We start from the raw sequence: 7,650 nt of genomic DNA on the forward strand, positions 1-7,650 counted from the left end.
GTGACGGGGCGAGGCGCGGCGGCGGGTGGTTGGGGCGGCGGTGGCCTCATCAGGGAGAGGCGGACAGAAAGAGAGAGAGAGAGGGAGGGGCGGGGTGGGGGGCATTAGTTAGGTTAACCCCTTTGTCGTCCGCCCCCTTTGTCGTCCGCTTTTTTGCTCTTTGCCGTCCGCTAGTGGACGGCAAAGAGGAGGCCATTAGTTTTTTTAGCTGCTCGTTAGTGGGGCCCACCTCCCTCTTTGCCGTCAGCTAGCTGACAGCAAAGAACTGGCTGATGGCAAAGACCTTCTTTGCCATCAGCTAGTTCTTTGCCGTCCGTTTTCTGCAAGCGGACGGAAAAGACCTTTGCTATCAGCCAGCTGACGACAAAGAACTGGATTTCAGTAGTGCATAGGTGAGGGAGTTATGGACTAAGGGGTCCTCGGGGCGACGACCCATTGTACATGGGTTGGACTGGTGGAGCCGTATATTGACAGGATATCTATGAAGCCGTGGTGTGCCCCCCAAGTCAAGAAGGCGCGGGATCTCTTTAATTCCTTATTGTAATCTATCTTCGGTAACCCTAACCCTGTCGGTGTCTATATAAACCGAGGAGGGTAGTCATTAGGGTTAGAGCTACATTCATCACCTCTTGCCTTAGGGTTTAGCTCATGCTAATCTCGAGGTAGATCTACTCTGTAAACCACGTTATACCTTCAATATAATCAAGAATGACATAGGGTTTACCTCTTCAAGAGGGCCCGAACCTGGGTAAACACTGTGTTCGTCGTCCCTAGATCCATAGCTTGGGACCCCCTACCCCAAGGTCTGCCGGTTTTGACACCGACATTGGTACTTTCATTGAGAGTTCCGCTGTGGGATCACCCAAAGGATCGATGACTTGCTTGATCATAGGAGAAGGCGTTGGATCCTGGGACTTCTTCATCCCCGGTCAACTCTTTGCATTTGGTAGCATCATGCTGCACGCCTACTTGACTGGTCATTTGGATCAGGTTCGACAACTTTGCCCCCGAACACAAAATTTGATTCGGCAACCTGGAATATGTGGCGGACTCACGGGGCGATCTGGTCATCGTCGGATTCACTACCCTTTCCCGCACCCACGCAGGCCTCGTCGTGCCTGCCTTGGAGTCTCCCTCCAATCTGATCTATGGATTGGCCCCAGCGACCCCAAGCCAGGAGAGCTCCGCCTCGAGCCGCGGCCAGACTCCACCTTCGCCCGAACCCATCATGTTGGCGGAAGACTTATCCTCAACCTTCAAGGCAGGAGCTGGAGGCAGAAGCCAAGAGTCAATCTCGGCCGAACTGTTCCTCCACGATACTCACCCAGCCTTTAGCTCCCACGACGAAGTGGTGGTCAATGGCCAGGAATTACCTCCCGCCTGAAGCAACTCGATCTCAAGCCCCAGCACGGAATCCACACGCAGGGATCAAGATCCGTCCTTAACTTCTGATGACTGTGCGGACCCCTTCGAGAACCGTGTTTTGCACCCCGATCTTATTTCGGCCTGTAGAAATCAAGGACTGGCTAGGGCATTGACTGCCCCCATTACAACAGAATCTGGCCAAGAGCCCTCAAGCTCAGCGACCCTCGCTGCTATAAACGAGGCGTTGGACCCAAATTGACTATCCAGGAGGACCTCTCCCCGGATCAAGATCATCAACCCGTCGAGGCATACTATAGGGAATTTTGCAGCCCACCTACCACCCACTTGGTAGCCACTATGGATGATTTAACCGATATGCTAGACTATAATTCGAATAATACTGAATACATGGTCGAGGAGGACGGAGCCACGGCTAACGTCGATGTTGCCCCCACGTCACCGGCCACTGGCCGGCCACTTCCACCTATGATATTTACATGGTGGACACCCCCAAGGACGACGAGGGCACTCCTAATCAGGATCAAGGCAAGCCCATAGATGAACCGCCCAAACGCCGAAAACAACATCGTCGATCAAAGCCACACCGAAGCCATGCGGGCAACATGGACTCTGCGGAGAACGACACCGCAAATACTATGAATGACCGTGCCGATGCCGCAGCCGACGAACATCCCGAGGATGACCCCGCGGTACAGGAGGATCCGCTCAATCCAGAACACTTCAACAACTCTGAAGGTAGCAACTACCCCCCACTCTCTGAAGAGGAGGCCAGTCTTGGGGAGGACGATTTCATCGTCCCCGAAGACCCGCTGGAGCATGAGCTATTCAAACGGAGGCTTCTAGCCACTGCCTGTAGCCTGAAGAAACAAAAGTGCAAAATCAAGGCCGAACAGGACACCCTCAATGATCGATGGACCAAAGTCCTAGCCGCCGAAGAAGGGTATGGCTACGAGCGGCAAATCAAGAGCTATCCCAAGCGAAAATTGCTGTCGTAGTTTGACGACGAGGCCCTTGAGCCAATACGTACGACACACACATGTGCCGAACACCCGACCGCCCCCTAGAGGGTGGGACAGAAATTGACAATGCCGAACATCCGGCAGCACCACCTCGCCATCATGTCAAGGATCAAGCGTGACCGGCCTACAAATACGACCTCTGCCATGACTTAGATGCTTGACGAGCTCGCACTAGGTCCATTTACGGACCCAGAGAAGACACCCCCGCTTACCGTGAAGGATACTGCAATCGGCTAAACCAAAATGATAGAATCCGAGAGCAACAACAGGCTCGGAGGGTCGAAGACCTCCGACCTGACATAGCCTGAATTTGGGGTGCCGCACACCCCCTGTGCTTTATAGAAAGGGTGATGCAATACCCATTCCTGGAAGGCTTCAAGCCCGTGAACATCGAATCGTATGATGGAACCACAGATCTAGCCGTATGGATAGAGGATTCCCTCCTCCATATACACATGGCGCGAGGAGATGACCTCCACGCCATTAAATATCTGCCGCTAAAGCTTAAAGGTCCAGCCCGACACTTGTTGAACGGCCTTCCCAAAGACTCTATAGGCTACTGGGAAGAGCTTGACAATGCTTTTCGAGCAAACTTTCAGGGCACCTATGTCTGACCTCCGGACGTTGACGACCTAAACCGCATCATAGAACAACCCGGAGAGTCTGGCCGACAACTTTGGAACCGATTCCTGACTAAGAAAAACCAGATAGTTGACTGTCCGAACGCAGAAGCCTTGGTTTCCTTCAAGCATAGTGTCAAGGACGAATGGCTTGTCCAATAGCTCGGCCAGGACAAACCAAGAACTATGGCAGCCCTTACTTCCCTCATGAGCCGCTTTTGCGCGGGCGAGGATAGTTGGCTTGCTCGCAAGAGCGGCAACCCAGACGCACCCGGTACCTTCGAGGTTCGAGACGGAAATGGAAAGCCCTGACGCAGCAAGAATAAACGTCGCCACAATGATGGCGGGGGCAAGGATATGGCAGTAAATGCCGAATTCCGAAACCAGAAGTTCGGACCCTGAAAGAAAGCCCCTAAAGGCAATAGTGATGACCCTACTAGACTGGATATAATTCTGGATAGGCCTTGTCAGATTGATGGCACATCAGAGAAGCCTGCCAACCACTCCAACTGAAATTGTTGGGTGATCAAACAGGCCGACAAACTCACATCCGAAGACTCGGGCAAAAGCCCACGAAGCAAGGATGATGATGATCCCCGCAGGCCGAATAGTGGAGGCCAGAAACCCTTCCATTCTGAGGTCAAGATGATAAACATGATCTATGCAACCCACAAACCGAAGAAGGATAGGAAGCGAGCGCTACTGGACGTATACTCAATCGAGCCAGTAGCACCGAAGTTCAACCCATGGTCAGCTTGCCCAATCACGTTCGATCGCAGGGATCATCCCACCAGCATACGCCATGGAGAGTCCGCAGCCCTAGTGCTAGACCCCATTATCGGTGGATTCCACCTCACTAGAGTCCTAATGGACGGAGGTAGCAGCCTCAATCGGATATACAAAGATACAATGAGGAAAATGGGGATCGATCCATCGAGGATTAAACCAGTAAGACCGCCTTTAAGGGGGTCATTCCGGGAGTGGAGGCCTGCTGCACGGGCATCGTGACACTTGAGGTAGTGTTTGGATCTTCGGATAATTTTTGAAGCGAGGACTTGATCTTCGATATTGCACCTTTTCGCAGTGGCCATCACACCCTCCTTGGCCGAACAACTTTCACCAAATTCAATGTCGTTCCACATTACGCGTACCTCAAGTTGAAGATGCCTGGTCCGTCGGGCTTCATAACTATCAACGGCAACACAGAATGCTCACTTCGAACCGAAGAGCACACAGCGCCCCTAGCGGCCGAAGACCACACCTGCCCATATAGGCCCTGATGCCGACCCGCTGTAAAGTCCGGCGACAATAGTAAATGGGTTCGAAGCCGTTGCCTTTCATGGGAACCCACATGCGTTCGTCGCAAATAGGGGTACACGCCCCATGGCACACCCACATTCTTCACGCTCCACGTGCCTCGTCAGCACAACTTCGCACTCAAAATACCATGGGAAGCCATGAGGCATACATTAATCCGAAGTACATGTTTGTTTAGACCGAACTTCGCAATTATCTCGTCTTCGGATGACCCGGGGACCAATTCCGGATACCACCAAGCATAAAGCTCCATCAGCAGGATCCTCTCCCATCAAGGTCTCATTGAAGGTCCCAACCCCAACCTAAGCAAAGGCGTAGACGTGCAACAGGGCACAGTGAAGGCTTCAACTCACGCATCAAGGCCCTGCGTCAACTTTTACTCTGTAAATTTTCTCCTTTTTCTCTCTTACAAGTACTGCCTTCACAGTTTGGATTGCACGGTTAGACGTCCCGATCTTATGAGAAATAGTAAAAATACCCTTTATGGTGTTTGGATATTCGCAACCTACGACTTTTATATTCCCTTTCCGATTCTCTCCATGCTCTTCGAACAGCCCGACATGAAAATATATTAAACTAGTCAAGAGTTTGATTTTATATATCAACTCAATATCTTCAAGTCCGGCACCGCTTTCCGCTAGGTGATCGGCGTCTCGGATATTGCACTATATGCATCTGTTCCGAACTATGCCTTGGCTCAATAGTTGGGTTGCCCGACTCCTGTGCTTGCCTCTTATGTTCCGCACATTAGGCTAAGAGGGCAAAGGGAGAACCCCTGCGATTGTACTTCTGGTTTGCCCGGTTGAGGGAGTCCTGGACTAAGGGGTCCTCGGACAGCCGGACTATATACGTTGGCCGGACTGTTAGGCTATGAAGATACAAGATAGAAGACTTTGTCCCGTGTCCGGATGGGACTCTCCTTTGCATGGAAGGCAAGCTTGGCGATTCGGATATGTAGATTCCTTTCTCTATAACCGACTTTGTGTAACCCTAGCCCCTCCGGTGTCTATATAAACCAGAGGGTTTAGTCTGTAGGACAACAATCACAACTTCATAGGCTAGTCTTCTAGGGTTTAGCCATTACAATCTCGTGGTAGATCAACTCTTGTAATACTCATATTCATCAAGATCAATCAAGTAGGAAGTAGGGTATTACCTTCATAGAAAGGACCCGAACCTGGGTAAACATTGTGTCCCCCGGCTCCTGTTACCATTAACCTTAGACACACAGTTCGGGACCCCTTACCTGAGATCCGCCGGTTTTGACACCGAGATTGGTGCTTTAATTGAGAGTTTTGTTGTGTCGTCGAAGATAGGCTTGATGGCTCCATCAATCATCTACAACAACGCACTCCATGGAGAAATTTTCCTCCCCGGACAGATCTTCGTATTCGGTGGCTTCGCACTACGGGCCAACTCGCTTGGCCATCTAGAGCAGATCGATAGCTATGCCCCTGGCCATCAGGTCAAATTTGGAAGCCTGAATTTTGTGGCCGATATCCGTGGAGACTTGATGTTCGACGTGTTTGAGCCCGTGACGGCTATCCCCGGCCACCATGATGAACATGACCTAGATCTGTCATCGGGCCACACGCATGAGATAGTGCCTGTGGCCGCCCTGGCCCTAGAGCCGGAGCGGGCTGCATCGCCCAAAGACGGGAAGCTTAACCCCGCCACGGAGGCCGCAGACTCAGCGGCGCTCGAGCCGCACACAAACCCAACATTGAGCTGGGCTTGTGTTACCGGAACCTCGGACTCGTTTCCGACCATGGGTTCCGGACCACGTGCATCCGCACCCATTGAACCTGATTGGGTGCCGGTCTTGGCGTTCAGCTCCATGGATATGTTCCAGCACTCGCCACTAGGTGATGTGCTAAACTCATTGAAATCCCTCTCCTTGTCAGGAGACTCTCGGCCGAACTATGTCCAGCTCGAGTGGGGAGAGGACGACGAAGAATTTTGTGTCCCACCCACCACCCACATTATAGCCACTGTCGACGACTTAACCGACATGCTTGACTACGACTCCGAAGACATCGATGGTATGGACGATGATGCCGGAGAGGATTAGGAACCACTGCCTACAGGGTGTTGGACAACCACTTCCTCATATGACATATACATGGTGGATACACCAAAAGAAAACAACGGCCACGATGAAAATCCAGTCGAGGATAAACCTCCTGAGAAATAGCCGAAGCGCTGACGTTAGCGGCGCCGCTCTAAGCCATGCCGTAGTAAAAACAGAAATACCATCACAGAAGAGGATAATACTCCGGACGGTACCGAAAACAATGAAGACCCCGTTGAGCCAACCTCCGAACAAGAGGAACGGGAAGATGAGCGAGCCAACCCTGACGAACAGGCCATGAACAAAGACTCGGAGGATAGCAACTACCTCCTGCCCTCCGAGGACGAGGTGGGCCTCGGTGACGAAGATTTCATCGTGCCTGAGGAGCCTGCCAAACAGGAACGCTTTAAGCGTTAGCTAATTGCCACCATAAGAAGCCTGAAAAAGAAGCAGCAGCAACTTCAAACTGATCAAGATCTGGTCAATGAAAGATGGACTGATGTCCTGGCAGCCGAGGAATAAGGCCTCGAGCGCCCAACCAAAAGCTACCCAAAGCGCAAACTGTTACCACAGTTCGATGACAGGGCGCTGGAGCCTATCCTACCAAGGTACGATGCGGTTGACCGACCACCACGTGGCCGGGACAAAGGGGCACCTCGAGCGGAACACCAGCCCACACTACCTCGCCGAATAGATAGAAATACAACAGCTTGGGGATATACACATGACCTGCAACGCGATTTGGAAAAGAGAGCAGGTCAGACAAGATGCATCTATGGATCACGGGGGCGCGCCTCGACGCGCAACGATGACCATCTGGCTGAGCGTGAGAAACATAACCATGTCTGGGCTGAAAACCGCAGACGAGCTCCATCCGAGCTACGTCACGACTTGGCCCGATACAATGGCGCCGCACACCCCCTTTGCTTCACTGACGAGTAATGGGACATGATTTCCCAGAAGGTTTTAAACCCGTAAACATCGAATCATATGATGGCACAACAGACCCCGCAGTGCGGATCGAGGATTTTCTCCTCCACATTCATAGGTCCCGCGGAGATGATCTTCACGCCATCAAAAACCCCCCGCTCAAACTCAAGGGACCAGCTAGATACTGGTTAAATAGCCTGCCCGAAAACTCCGTTGGCAGCTGGGAGGAATTGTATGGCGCCTTCCTCGACAACTTCCAAGGCACATATGTCCAACCTCCGGATGACGATGACCTAAGTCATATAAT

Source organism: Triticum dicoccoides, chromosome 1B, assembly GCF_002162155.2.
Source record: "Triticum dicoccoides isolate Atlit2015 ecotype Zavitan chromosome 1B, WEW_v2.0, whole genome shotgun sequence".
Classification (NCBI taxonomy): Eukaryota; Viridiplantae; Streptophyta; class Magnoliopsida; order Poales; family Poaceae; genus Triticum; species Triticum dicoccoides.